Source organism: Pseudophryne corroboree, chromosome 7, assembly GCF_028390025.1.
Source record: "Pseudophryne corroboree isolate aPseCor3 chromosome 7, aPseCor3.hap2, whole genome shotgun sequence".
Lineage (NCBI taxonomy): Eukaryota > Metazoa > Chordata > Amphibia > Anura > Myobatrachidae > Pseudophryne > Pseudophryne corroboree.
The window spans coordinates 514,736,355-514,752,250 of record NC_086450.1 but is presented as its reverse complement, the minus strand read 5'-3'; the positions used below and the strand labels follow the sequence as shown (position 1 = coordinate 514,752,250).

The 15,896-nt window shown below is 40.8% G+C and overlaps 1 protein-coding gene across 1 annotated transcript in view; it reads right to left on the bottom strand.

Moving 5' to 3' along the window:
• The window catches only part of ITGAL (integrin subunit alpha L), a 306,572-nt gene that overhangs the window by 287,235 nt on the left and 3,441 nt on the right, over positions 1-15,896 (bottom strand). The gene's annotated exons all lie outside the window — the stretch shown is intronic.

The following is a 15,896-nucleotide window of genomic DNA, read 5'->3' as shown; positions in this document are numbered from 1 at the left end:
ATAAGCAGTGATGTTATAGGATGGAGAGGTGTAATAAGCAGTGATGTTATAGGATGGAGAGGTGTGATAAGAAGCAGTTATAGGATGGAGAGGTGTGATAAGCAGTGATGTTATAGGATGGAGAGGTGTGATAAGCAGTGATGTTATAGGATGGAGAGGTGTGATAAGCAGTGATGTTATAGGATGGAGAGGTGTGATAAGCAGTGATGTTATAGGATGGAGAGGTGTGATAAGAAGCAGTGTTATAGGATGGAGAGGTGTAATAAGCAGTGATGTTATAGGATGGAGAGGTGTGATAAGCAGTGATGTTATAGGATGGAGAGGTGTGATAAGCAGTGATGTTATAGGATGGAGAGGTGTGATGAGCAGTGATGTTATAGGATGGAGAGGTGTGATAACCAGTGATATTATAGGATGGAGAGGTGTGATAAGCAGTGATGTTATAGGATGGAGAGGTGTGATGAGCAGTGATGTTATAGGATGGAGAGGTGTGATAAGCAGTGATGTTATAGGATGGAGAGGTGTAATAAGCAGTGATGTTATAGAATGGAGAGGTGTGATAAGCAGTGATGTTATAGGATGGAGAGGTGTGATAAGCAGTGATGTTATGGAATGGAGAGGTGTAATAAGCAGTGATGTTATGGAATGGAGAGGTGTGATATGCAGTGATGTTATGGAATGGAGAGGTGTGATAAGCAGTGATGTTATGGAATGGAGAGTTGTAATAAGCAGTGATGTTATGGAATGGAGAGGTGTAATAAGCAGTGATGTTATAGGATGGAGAGGTGTGATAACCAGTGATATTATAGAATGGAGAGGTGTAATAAGCAGTGATATTATAGGATGGAGAGGTGTGATAAGCAGTGATGTTATGGAATGGAGAGGTGTAATAAGCAGTGATGTTATAGGATGGAGAGGTGTGATAAGAAGCAGTTATAGGATGGAGAGGTGTAATAAGCAGTGATGTTATAGGATGGAGAGGTGTAATAAGCAGTGATGTTATAGGATGGAGAGGTGTGATAAGAAGCAGTTATAGGATGGAGAGGTGTAATAAGCAGTGATGTTATAGGATGGAGAGGTGTAATAAGCAGTGATATTATAGGATGGAGAGGTGTGATAAGAAGCAGTGTTATAGGATGGAGACGTGTGATCAGCAGTGATGTTATAGGATGGAGAGGTGTGATAAGCAGTGATGTAATAGGATGGAGAGGTGTAATAAGCAGTGTTGTTATAGGATGGAGAGGTGTGATAAGAAGCAGTTATAGGATGGAGAGGTGTAATAAGCAGTGATGTTATAGGATGGAGAGGTGTGATTAGAAGCAGTTATAGGATGGAGAGGTGTGATAAGCAGTGATGTTATAGGATGGAGAGGTGTGATAAGCAGTGATGTTCTAGGATGGAGAGGTGTGATAAGCAGTGATGTTATAGGATGGAGAGGTGTGATAAGCAGTGATGCTATAGGATGGAGAGGTGTGATAAGAAGCAGTGTTATAGGATGGAGAGGTGTAATAAGCAGTGATGTTATAGGATGGAGAGGTGTGATAAGCAGTGATGTTATAGGATGGAGAGGTGTGATAAGCAGTGATGTTATAGGATGGAGAGGTGTGATAACCAGTGATATTATAGGATGGAGAGGTGTGATAAGCAGTGATGTTATAGGATGGAGAGGTGTGATGAGCAGTGATGTTATAGGATGGAGAGGTATGATAAGCAGTGATGTTATAGGATGGAGAGGTGTAATAAGCAGTGATGTTATAGAATGGAGAGGTGTGATAAGCAGTGATGTTATAGGATGGAGAGGTGTGATAAGCAGTGATGTTATGGAATGGAGAGGTGTAATAAGCAGTGATGTTATGGAATGGAGAGGTGTAATAAGCAGTGATGTTATAGGATGGAGAGGTGTGATAACCAGTGATATTATAGAATGGAGAGGTGTAATAAGCAGTGATATTATAGGATGGAGAGGTGTGATAAGCAGTGATGTTATGGAATGGAGAGGTGTGATAAGCAGTGATGTTATGGAATGGAGAGGTGTAATAAGCAGTGATGTTATAGAATGGAGAGGTGTAATAAGCAGTGATATTATAGGATGGAGAGGTGTGATAAGCAGAGATGTTATGGAATGGAGAGGTGTAATAAGCAGTGATGTTATAGGATGGAGAGGTGTGATAAGAAGCAGTTATAGGATGGAGAGGTGTAATAAGCAGTGATGTTATAGGATGGAGAGGTGTAATAAGCAGTGATGTTATAGGATGGAGAGGTGTGATAAGAAGCAGTTATAGGATGGAGAGGTGTAATAAGCAGTGATGTTATAGGATGGAGAGGTGTAATAAGCAGTGATATTATAGGATGGAGAGGTGTGATAAGAAGCAGTGTTATAGGATGGAGACGTGTGATGAGCAGTGATGTTATAGGATGGAGAGGTGTGATAAGCAGTGATGTTATAGGATGGAGAGGTGTAATAAGCAGTGATGTTATAGGATGGAGAGGTGTGATAAGAAGCAGTTATAGGATGGAGAGGTGTAATAAGCAGTGATGTTATAGGATGGAGAGGTGTGATAAGAAGCAGTTATAGGATGGAGAGGTGTGATAAGCAGTGATGTTCTAGGATGGAGAGCTGTGATATGCAGTGATGTTATAGGACGGAGAGGTGTAATAAGCAGTGATGTTATAGGACGGAGAGGTGTGATAAGCAGTGATATTATAGGATGGAGAGGTGTGATGAGCAGTGATGTTATAGGATGGAGAGGTGTAATAAGCAGTGATGTTATAGGATGGAGAGGTGTAATAAGCAGTGATGTTATAGAATGGAGAGGTGTGATAAGAAGCAGTGTTATAGGATGGAGAGGTGTGATAAGCAGTGATGTTATAGGATGGAGAGGTGTGATAATCAGTGATGTTATAGGATGGAGAGGTGTAATAAGCAGTGATGTTATAGGATGGAGAGGTGTGATAAGAAGCAGTTATAGGATGGAGAGGTGTGATAACCAGTGATGTTATAGGATGGAGAGGTGTGATAAGCAGTGATGTTATAGGATGGAGAGGTGTGATAAGCAGTGATGTTATAGGATGGAGAGGTGTGATAAGCAGTGATGTTATAGGATGGAGAGGTGTGATAAGAAGCAGTGTTATAGGATGGAGAGGTGTAATAAGCAGTGATGTTATAGGATGGAGAGGTGTGATAAGCAGTGATGTTATAGGATGGAGAGGTGTGATAAGCAGTGATGTTATAGGATGGAGAGGTGTGATGAGCAGTGATGTTATAGGATGGAGAGGTGTGATAACCAGTGATATTATAGGATGGAGAGGTGTGATAAGCAGTGATGTTATAGGATGGAGAGGTGTGATGAGCAGTGATGTTATAGGATGGAGAGGTGTGATAAGCAGTGATGTTATAGGATGGAGAGGTGTAATAAGCAGTGATGTTATAGAATGGAGAGGTGTGATAAGCAGTGATGTTATAGGATGGAGAGGTGTGATAAGCAGTGATGTTATGGAATGGAGAGGTGTAATAAGCAGTGATGTTATGGAATGGAGAGGTGTAATAAGCAGTGATGTTATAGGATGGAGAGGTGTGATAACCAGTGATATTATAGAATGGAGAGGTGTAATAAGCAGTGATATTATAGGATGGAGAGGTGTGATAAGCAGTGATGTTATGGAATGGAGAGGTGTGATAAGCAGTGGTGTTATGGAATGGAGAGGTGTAATAAGCAGTGATGTTATGGAATGGAGAGGTGTAGTAAGCAGTGATGTTATAGGATGGAGAGGTGTGATAACCAGTGATATTATAGAATGGAGAGGTGTAATAAGCAGTGATATTATAGGATGGAGAGGTGTGATAAGCAGTGATGTTATGGAATGGAGAGGTGAAATAAGCAGTGATGTTATAGGATGGAGAGGTGTGATAAGAAGCAGTTATAGGATGGAGAGGTGTAATAAGCAGTGATGTTATAGGATGGAGAGGTGTAATAAGCAGTGATGTTATAGGATGGAGAGGTGTGATAAGAAGCAGTTATAGGATGGAGAGGTGTAATAAGCAGTGATGTTATAGGATGGAGAGGTGTAATAAGCAGTGATATTATAGGATGGAGAGGTGTGATAAGAAGCAGTGTTATAGGATGGAGACGTGTGATGAGCAGTGATGTTATAGGATGGAGAGGTGTGATAAGCAGTGATGTTATAGGATGGAGAGGTGTAATAAGCAGTTATGTTATAGGATGGAGAGGTGTGATAAGCAGTGATGTTATAGGATGGAGAGGTGTAATAAGCAGTGATGTTATAGGATGGAGAGGTGTGATAAGAAGCAGTTATAGGATGGAGAGGTGTAATAAGCAGTGATGTTATAGGATGGAGAGGTGTGATAAGAAGCAGTTATAGGATGGAGAGGTGTGATAAGCAGTGATGTTATAGGATGGAGAGGTGTAATAACCAGTGATGTTATAGGACGGAGAGGTGTAATAAGCAGTGATGTTATAGGACGGAGAGGTGTGATAAGCAGTGATGTTATAGGATGGAGAGGTGTGATGAGCAGTGATATTATAGGATGGAGATGTGTAATAAGCAGTGATGTTATAGGATGGAGAGGTGTGATAAGCAGTGATATTATAGGACGGAGAGGTGTGATAAGAAGCAGTTATAGGATGGAGAGGTGTGATAAGCAGTGATGTTATAGGATGGAGAGGTGTGATAAGCAGTGATGTTATAGGATGGAGAGGTGTGATAAGCAGTGATGTTATAGGATGGAGATGTCTGATAACCAGTGATATATAGGATGGAGAGGTGTGATAAGCAGTGATGTTATAGGATGGAGATGTGTAATAAGCAGTGATATTATAGGACGGAGAGGTGTGATAAGCAGTGATGTTATAGGATGGAGAGGTGTGATAAGCAGTGATATTATAGGATGGAGAGGTGTGATAACCAGTGATATTATAGGATGGAGAGGTGTGATAACCAGTGATATTATAGGATGGAGAGGTGTAATAAGCAGTGATATTATAGAATGGAGAGGTGTGATAAGCAGTGATATTATAGGACGGAGAGGTGTGATAAGCAGTGATGTTATAGGATGGAGATGTGTAATAAGCAGTGATATTATAGGATGGAGAGGTGTGATAAGCAGTGATGTTATAGGATGGAGAGGTGTGATAAGCAGTGATATTATAGGATGGAGAGGTGTGATAACCAGTGATATTATAGGATGGAGATGTGTAATAAGCAGTGATATTATAGGACGGAGAGGTGTGATAAGCAGTGATGTTATAGGATGGAGAGGTGTGATAAGCAGTGATATTATAGGATGGAGAGGTGTGATAACCAGTGATATTATAGGATGGAGAGGTGTAATAAGCAGTGATATTATAGAATGGAGAGGTGTAATAAGCAGTGATATTATAGGATGGAGAGGTGTGATAACCAGTGATATTATAGAATGGAGAGGTGTAATAAGCAGTGATATTATAGGATGGAGAGGTGTGATAAGAAGCAGTGTTATAGGATGGAGAGGTGTGATAAGAAGCAGTGTTATAGGATGGAGAGGTGTGATAAGAAGCAGTGTTATCGGATGGAGAGGTGTGATAAGAAGCAGTGTTATAGGACGGAGAGGTGTGATAAGAAGCAGTGTTATAGGATGGAGAGGTGTAATAAGCAGTGATGTTATAGGATGGAGAGGTGTGATAAGCAGTGATGTTATAGGATGGAGAGGTGTGATAAGCAGTGATGTTATAGGATGGAGAGGTGTAATAAGCAGTGATGTTATAGAATGGAGAGGTGTGATAAGAAGCAGCGTTATAGGATGGAGAGGTGTAATAAGCAGTGATATTATAGGATGGAGAGGTGTGATAAGCAGTGATGTTATAGGATGGAGAGGTGTGATAAGCAGTGATGTTATAGGATGGAGAGGTGTGATAAGAAGCAGTTATAGGATGGAGAGGTGTGATAAGCAGTGATGTTATAGGATGGAGAGCTGTGATATGCAGTGATGTTATAGGACGGAGAGGTGTAATAAGCAGTGATGTTATAGGACGGAGAGGTGTAATAAGCAGTGATGTTATAGGACGGAGAGGTGTGATAAGCAGTGATGTTATAGGATGGAGAGGTGTGATGAGCAGTGATATTATAGGATGGAGATGTGTAATAAGCAGTGATGTTATAGGATGGAGAGGTGTGATAAGAAGCAGTTATAGGATGGAGAGGTGTAATAAGCAGTGATGTTATAGGATGGAGAGGTGTAATAAGCAGTGATGTTATAGGATGGAGAGGTGTGATAAGAAGCAGTTATAGGATGGAGAGGTGTAATAAGCAGTGATGTTATAGGATGGAGAGGTGTAATAAGCAGTGATATTATAGGATGGAGAGGTGTGATAAGAAGCAGTGTTATAGGATGGAGACGTGTGATGAGCAGTGATGTTATAGGATGGAGAGGTGTGATAAGCAGTGATGTTATAGGATGGAGAGGTGTAATAAGCAGTTATGTTATAGGATGGAGAGGTGTGATAAGCAGTGATGTTATAGGATGGAGAGGTGTAATAAGCAGTGATGTTATAGGATGGAGAGGTGTGATAAGAAGCAGTTATAGGATGGAGAGGTGTAATAAGCAGTGATGTTATAGGATGGAGAGGTGTGATAAGAAGCAGTTATAGGATGGAGAGGTGTGATAAGCAGTGATGTTATAGGATGGAGAGGTGTAATAACCAGTGATGTTATAGGACGGAGAGGTGTAATAAGCAGTGATGTTATAGGACGGAGAGGTGTGATAAGCAGTGATGTTATAGGATGGAGAGGTGTGATGAGCAGTGATATTATAGGATGGAGATGTGTAATAAGCAGTGATGTTATAGGATGGAGAGGTGTGATAAGCAGTGATATTATAGGACGGAGAGGTGTGATAAGAAGCAGTTATAGGATGGAGAGGTGTGATAAGCAGTGATGTTATAGGATGGAGAGGTGTGATAAGCAGTGATGTTATAGGATGGAGAGGTGTGATAAGCAGTGATGTTATAGGATGGAGAGGTGTAATAAGCAGTGATGTTATAGGATGGAGAGGTGTGATAAGAAGCAGTTATAGGATGGAGAGGTGTGATAAGCAGTGATGTTATAGGATGGAGAGGTGTGATAAGCAGTGATGTTATAGGATGGAGAGGTGTGATAAGCAGTGATGTTATAGGATGGAGAGGTGTGATAAGCAGTGATGTTATAGGATGGAGAGGTGTGATAAGAAGCAGTGTTATAGGATGGAGAGGTGTAATAAGCAGTGATGTTATAGGATGGAGAGGTGTGATAAGCAGTGATGTTATAGGATGGAGAGGTGTGATAAGCAGTGATGTTATAGGATGGAGAGGTGTGATGAGCAGTGATGTTATAGGATGGAGAGGTGTGATAACCAGTGATATTATAGGATGGAGAGGTGTGATAAGCAGTGATGTTATAGGATGGAGAGGTGTGATGAGCAGTGATGTTATAGGATGGAGAGGTGTGATAAGCAGTGATGTTATAGGATGGAGAGGTGTAATAAGCAGTGATGTTATAGAATGGAGAGGTGTGATAAGCAGTGATGTTATAGGATGGAGAGGTGTGATAAGCAGTGATGTTATGGAATGGAGAGGTGTAATAAGCAGTGATGTTATGGAATGGAGAGGTGTGATATGCAGTGATGTTATGGAATGGAGAGGTGTGATAAGCAGTGATGTTATGGAATGGAGAGTTGTAATAAGCAGTGATGTTATGGAATGGAGAGGTGTAATAAGCAGTGATGTTATAGGATGGAGAGGTGTGATAACCAGTGATATTATAGAATGGAGAGGTGTAATAAGCAGTGATATTATAGGATGGAGAGGTGTGATAAGCAGTGATGTTATGGAATGGAGAGGTGTAATAAGCAGTGATGTTATAGGATGGAGAGGTGTGATAAGAAGCAGTTATAGGATGGAGAGGTGTAATAAGCAGTGATGTTATAGGATGGAGAGGTGTAATAAGCAGTGATGTTATAGGATGGAGAGGTGTGATAAGAAGCAGTTATAGGATGGAGAGGTGTAATAAGCAGTGATGTTATAGGATGGAGAGGTGTAATAAGCAGTGATATTATAGGATGGAGAGGTGTGATAAGAAGCAGTGTTATAGGATGGAGACGTGTGATCAGCAGTGATGTTATAGGATGGAGAGGTGTGATAAGCAGTGATGTAATAGGATGGAGAGGTGTAATAAGCAGTGTTGTTATAGGATGGAGAGGTGTGATAAGAAGCAGTTATAGGATGGAGAGGTGTAATAAGCAGTGATGTTATAGGATGGAGAGGTGTGATTAGAAGCAGTTATAGGATGGAGAGGTGTGATAAGCAGTGATGTTATAGGATGGAGAGGTGTGATAAGCAGTGATGTTCTAGGATGGAGAGGTGTGATAAGCAGTGATGTTATAGGATGGAGAGGTGTGATAAGCAGTGATGCTATAGGATGGAGAGGTGTGATAAGAAGCAGTGTTATAGGATGGAGAGGTGTAATAAGCAGTGATGTTATAGGATGGAGAGGTGTGATAAGCAGTGATGTTATAGGATGGAGAGGTGTGATAAGCAGTGATGTTATAGGATGGAGAGGTGTGATAACCAGTGATATTATAGGATGGAGAGGTGTGATAAGCAGTGATGTTATAGGATGGAGAGGTGTGATGAGCAGTGATGTTATAGGATGGAGAGGTATGATAAGCAGTGATGTTATAGGATGGAGAGGTGTAATAAGCAGTGATGTTATAGAATGGAGAGGTGTGATAAGCAGTGATGTTATAGGATGGAGAGGTGTGATAAGCAGTGATGTTATGGAATGGAGAGGTGTAATAAGCAGTGATGTTATGGAATGGAGAGGTGTAATAAGCAGTGATGTTATAGGATGGAGAGGTGTGATAACCAGTGATATTATAGAATGGAGAGGTGTAATAAGCAGTGATATTATAGGATGGAGAGGTGTGATAAGCAGTGATGTTATGGAATGGAGAGGTGTGATAAGCAGTGATGTTATGGAATGGAGAGGTGTAATAAGCAGTGATGTTATAGAATGGAGAGGTGTAATAAGCAGTGATATTATAGGATGGAGAGGTGTGATAAGCAGAGATGTTATGGAATGGAGAGGTGTAATAAGCAGTGATGTTATAGGATGGAGAGGTGTGATAAGAAGCAGTTATAGGATGGAGAGGTGTAATAAGCAGTGATGTTATAGGATGGAGAGGTGTAATAAGCAGTGATGTTATAGGATGGAGAGGTGTGATAAGAAGCAGTTATAGGATGGAGAGGTGTAATAAGCAGTGATGTTATAGGATGGAGAGGTGTAATAAGCAGTGATATTATAGGATGGAGAGGTGTGATAAGAAGCAGTGTTATAGGATGGAGACGTGTGATGAGCAGTGATGTTATAGGATGGAGAGGTGTGATAAGCAGTGATGTTATAGGATGGAGAGGTGTAATAAGCAGTGATGTTATAGGATGGAGAGGTGTGATAAGAAGCAGTTATAGGATGGAGAGGTGTAATAAGCAGTGATGTTATAGGATGGAGAGGTGTGATAAGAAGCAGTTATAGGATGGAGAGGTGTGATAAGCAGTGATGTTCTAGGATGGAGAGCTGTGATATGCAGTGATGTTATAGGACGGAGAGGTGTAATAAGCAGTGATGTTATAGGACGGAGAGGTGTGATAAGCAGTGATATTATAGGATGGAGAGGTGTGATGAGCAGTGATGTTATAGGATGGAGAGGTGTAATAAGCAGTGATGTTATAGGATGGAGAGGTGTAATAAGCAGTGATGTTATAGAATGGAGAGGTGTGATAAGAAGCAGTGTTATAGGATGGAGAGGTGTGATAAGCAGTGATGTTATAGGATGGAGAGGTGTGATAATCAGTGATGTTATAGGATGGAGAGGTGTAATAAGCAGTGATGTTATAGGATGGAGAGGTGTGATAAGAAGCAGTTATAGGATGGAGAGGTGTGATAACCAGTGATGTTATAGGATGGAGAGGTGTGATAAGCAGTGATGTTATAGGATGGAGAGGTGTGATAAGCAGTGATGTTATAGGATGGAGAGGTGTGATAAGCAGTGATGTTATAGGATGGAGAGGTGTGATAAGAAGCAGTGTTATAGGATGGAGAGGTGTAATAAGCAGTGATGTTATAGGATGGAGAGGTGTGATAAGCAGTGATGTTATAGGATGGAGAGGTGTGATAAGCAGTGATGTTATAGGATGGAGAGGTGTGATGAGCAGTGATGTTATAGGATGGAGAGGTGTGATAACCAGTGATATTATAGGATGGAGAGGTGTGATAAGCAGTGATGTTATAGGATGGAGAGGTGTGATGAGCAGTGATGTTATAGGATGGAGAGGTGTGATAAGCAGTGATGTTATAGGATGGAGAGGTGTAATAAGCAGTGATGTTATAGAATGGAGAGGTGTGATAAGCAGTGATGTTATAGGATGGAGAGGTGTGATAAGCAGTGATGTTATGGAATGGAGAGGTGTAATAAGCAGTGATGTTATGGAATGGAGAGGTGTAATAAGCAGTGATGTTATAGGATGGAGAGGTGTGATAACCAGTGATATTATAGAATGGAGAGGTGTAATAAGCAGTGATATTATAGGATGGAGAGGTGTGATAAGCAGTGATGTTATGGAATGGAGAGGTGTGATAAGCAGTGGTGTTATGGAATGGAGAGGTGTAATAAGCAGTGATGTTATGGAATGGAGAGGTGTAGTAAGCAGTGATGTTATAGGATGGAGAGGTGTGATAACCAGTGATATTATAGAATGGAGAGGTGTAATAAGCAGTGATATTATAGGATGGAGAGGTGTGATAAGCAGTGATGTTATGGAATGGAGAGGTGAAATAAGCAGTGATGTTATAGGATGGAGAGGTGTGATAAGAAGCAGTTATAGGATGGAGAGGTGTAATAAGCAGTGATGTTATAGGATGGAGAGGTGTAATAAGCAGTGATGTTATAGGATGGAGAGGTGTGATAAGAAGCAGTTATAGGATGGAGAGGTGTAATAAGCAGTGATGTTATAGGATGGAGAGGTGTAATAAGCAGTGATATTATAGGATGGAGAGGTGTGATAAGAAGCAGTGTTATAGGATGGAGACGTGTGATGAGCAGTGATGTTATAGGATGGAGAGGTGTGATAAGCAGTGATGTTATAGGATGGAGAGGTGTAATAAGCAGTTATGTTATAGGATGGAGAGGTGTGATAAGCAGTGATGTTATAGGATGGAGAGGTGTAATAAGCAGTGATGTTATAGGATGGAGAGGTGTGATAAGAAGCAGTTATAGGATGGAGAGGTGTAATAAGCAGTGATGTTATAGGATGGAGAGGTGTGATAAGAAGCAGTTATAGGATGGAGAGGTGTGATAAGCAGTGATGTTATAGGATGGAGAGGTGTAATAACCAGTGATGTTATAGGACGGAGAGGTGTAATAAGCAGTGATGTTATAGGACGGAGAGGTGTGATAAGCAGTGATGTTATAGGATGGAGAGGTGTGATGAGCAGTGATATTATAGGATGGAGATGTGTAATAAGCAGTGATGTTATAGGATGGAGAGGTGTGATAAGCAGTGATATTATAGGACGGAGAGGTGTGATAAGAAGCAGTTATAGGATGGAGAGGTGTGATAAGCAGTGATGTTATAGGATGGAGAGGTGTGATAAGCAGTGATGTTATAGGATGGAGAGGTGTGATAAGCAGTGATGTTATAGGATGGAGATGTCTGATAACCAGTGATATATAGGATGGAGAGGTGTGATAAGCAGTGATGTTATAGGATGGAGATGTGTAATAAGCAGTGATATTATAGGACGGAGAGGTGTGATAAGCAGTGATGTTATAGGATGGAGAGGTGTGATAAGCAGTGATATTATAGGATGGAGAGGTGTGATAACCAGTGATATTATAGGATGGAGAGGTGTGATAACCAGTGATATTATAGGATGGAGAGGTGTAATAAGCAGTGATATTATAGAATGGAGAGGTGTGATAAGCAGTGATATTATAGGACGGAGAGGTGTGATAAGCAGTGATGTTATAGGATGGAGATGTGTAATAAGCAGTGATATTATAGGATGGAGAGGTGTGATAAGCAGTGATGTTATAGGATGGAGAGGTGTGATAAGCAGTGATATTATAGGATGGAGAGGTGTGATAACCAGTGATATTATAGGATGGAGATGTGTAATAAGCAGTGATATTATAGGACGGAGAGGTGTGATAAGCAGTGATGTTATAGGATGGAGAGGTGTGATAAGCAGTGATATTATAGGATGGAGAGGTGTGATAACCAGTGATATTATAGGATGGAGAGGTGTAATAAGCAGTGATATTATAGAATGGAGAGGTGTAATAAGCAGTGATATTATAGGATGGAGAGGTGTGATAACCAGTGATATTATAGAATGGAGAGGTGTAATAAGCAGTGATATTATAGGATGGAGAGGTGTGATAAGAAGCAGTGTTATAGGATGGAGAGGTGTGATAAGAAGCAGTGTTATAGGATGGAGAGGTGTGATAAGAAGCAGTGTTATCGGATGGAGAGGTGTGATAAGAAGCAGTGTTATAGGACGGAGAGGTGTGATAAGAAGCAGTGTTATAGGATGGAGAGGTGTAATAAGCAGTGATGTTATAGGATGGAGAGGTGTGATAAGCAGTGATGTTATAGGATGGAGAGGTGTGATAAGCAGTGATGTTATAGGATGGAGAGGTGTAATAAGCAGTGATGTTATAGAATGGAGAGGTGTGATAAGAAGCAGCGTTATAGGATGGAGAGGTGTAATAAGCAGTGATATTATAGGATGGAGAGGTGTGATAAGCAGTGATGTTATAGGATGGAGAGGTGTGATAAGCAGTGATGTTATAGGATGGAGAGGTGTGATAAGAAGCAGTTATAGGATGGAGAGGTGTGATAAGCAGTGATGTTATAGGATGGAGAGCTGTGATATGCAGTGATGTTATAGGACGGAGAGGTGTAATAAGCAGTGATGTTATAGGACGGAGAGGTGTAATAAGCAGTGATGTTATAGGACGGAGAGGTGTGATAAGCAGTGATGTTATAGGATGGAGAGGTGTGATGAGCAGTGATATTATAGGATGGAGATGTGTAATAAGCAGTGATGTTATAGGATGGAGAGGTGTGATAAGCAGTGATATTATAGGACGGAGAGGTGTGATAAGAAGCAGTTATAGGATGGAGAGGTGTGATAAGAAGCAGTGTTATAGGATGGAGAGGTGTGATAAGCAGTGATGTTATAGGATGGAGATGTGTAATAAGCAGTGATATTATAGGATGGAGAGGTGTGATAAGCAGTGATGTTATAGGATGGAGAGGTGTGATAAGCAGTGATGTTATAGGATGGAGAGGTGTGATAAGCAGTGATATTATAGGATGGAGAGGTGTAATAAGCAGTGATGTTATAGGATGGAGAGGTGTGATAAGCAGTGATATTATAGGATGGAGAGGTGTGATAACCAGTGATATTATAGGATGGAGAGGTGTAATAAGCAGTGATATTTTAGAATGGAGAGGTGTGATAAGCAGTGATATTATAGGACGGAGAGGTGTGATAAGCAGTGATGTTATAGGATGGAGATGTGTAATAAGCAGTGATATTATAGGATGGAGAGGTGTGATAAGCAGTGATGTTATAGGACGGAGAGGTGTGATAAGCAGTGATGTTATAGGATGGAGATGTGTAATAAGCAGTGATATTATAGGACGGAGAGGTGTGATAAGCAGTGATGTTATAGGATGGAGAGGTGTGATAAGCAGTGATATTATAGGATGGAGAGGTGTGATAATCAGTGATATTATAGGATGGAGAGGTGTAATAAGCAGTGATATTATAGAATGGAGAGGTGTAATAAGCAGTGATATTATAGGATGGAGAGGTGTGATAACCAGTGATATTATAGAATGGAGAGGTGTAATAAGCAGTGATATTATAGGATGGAGAGGTGTGATAAGAAGCAGTGTTATAGGATGGAGAGGTGTGATAAGAAGCAGTGTTATAGGATGGAGAGGTGTGATAAGAAGCAGTGTTATAGGATGGAGAGGTGTGATAAGAAGCAGTGTTATAGGACGGAGAGGTGTGATAAGAAGCAGTGTTATAGGATGGAAAGGTGTAATAAGCAGTGATGTTATAGGATGGAGAGGTGTGATAAGCAGTGATGTTATAGGATGGAGAGGTGTGATAAGCAGTGATGTTATAGGATGGAGAGGTGTAATAAGCAGTGATGTTATAGAATGGAGAGGTGTGATAAGAAGCAGCGTTATAGGATGGAGAGGTGTAATAAGCAGTGATATTATAGGATGGAGAGGTGTGATAAGCAGTGATGTTATAGGATGGAGAGGTGTGATAAGCAGTGATGTTATAGGATGGAGAGGTGTGATAAGCAGTGATGTTATAGGATGGAGAGGTGTGATAAGAAGCAGTTATAGGATGGAGAGGTGTAATAAGCAGTGATGTTATAGGATGGAGAGGTGTGATAAGAAGCAGTTATAGGATGGAGAGGTGTGATAAGCAGTGATGTTATAGGATGGAGAGCTGTGATATGCAGTGATGTTATAGGACGGAGAGGTGTAATAAGCAGTGATGTTATAGGACGGAGAGGTGTAATAAGCAGTGATGTTATAGGACGGAGAGGTGTGATAAGCAGTGATGTTATAGGATGGAGATGTGTAATAAGCAGTGATATTATAAGATGGAGAGGTGTGATAAGCAGTGATGTTATAGGATGGAGAGGTGTGATAAGCAGTGATATTATAGGACGGAGAGGTGTGATAAGCAGTGATGTTATAGGATGGAGATGTGTAATAAGCAGTGATATTATAGGATGGAGAGGTGTGATAAGCAGTGATGTTATAGGACGGAGAGGTGTGATAAGCAGTGATGTTATAGGATGGAGATGTGTAATAAGCAGTGATATTATAGGACGGAGAGGTGTGATAAGCAGTGATGTTATAGGATGGAGATGTGTAATAAGCAGTGATATTATAGGATGGAGAGGTGTGATAAGCAGTGATGTTATAGGACGGAGAGGTGTGATAAGCAGTGATGTTATAGGATGGAGAGGTGTAATAAGCAGTGATATTATAGGACGGAGAGGTGTGATAAGCAGTGATATTATAGGATGGAGAGGTTTGATAACCAGTGATATTATAGAATGGAGAGGTGTAATAAGCAGTGATATTATAGGATGGAGAGGTGTGATAAGAAGCAGTGTTATAGGATGGAGAGGTGTGATAAGAAGCAGTGTTATAGGATGGAGAGGTGTAATAAGCAGTGATGTTATAGGATGGAGAGGTGTGATGAGCAGTGATGTTATAGGATGGAGAGGTGTGATAAGCAGTGATGTTATAGGATGGAGAGGTGTGATAAGAAGCGATGTTATAGGATGGAGAGGTGTGATAAGCAGGGATGTTATAGGATGGAGAGGTGTAATAAGCAGTGCTGTTATAGGATGGAGAGGTGTGATAAGCAGTGATGTTATAGGATGGAGAGGTGTGATAAGAAGTGATGTTATAGGATGGAGAGGTGTGATAAGAAGCGATGTTATAGGATGGAGAGGTGTGATAAGCAGGGATGTTATAGGATGGAGAGGTGTAATAAGCAGTGATGTTATAGGATGGAGAGGTGTGATAAGCAGTGATGTTATAGGATGGAGAGGTGTGATAAGCAGGGATGTTATAGGATGGAGAGGTGTAATAAGCAGTGATGTTATAGGATGGAGAGGTGTGATAAGCAGTGATGTTATAGGATGGAGAGGTGTAATAAGCAGTGATGTTATAGGATGGAGAGGTGTGATAAGCAGTGATGTTATAGGATGGAGAGGTGTAATAAGCAGTGATGGTATAGGATGGAGAGGTGTAATAAGC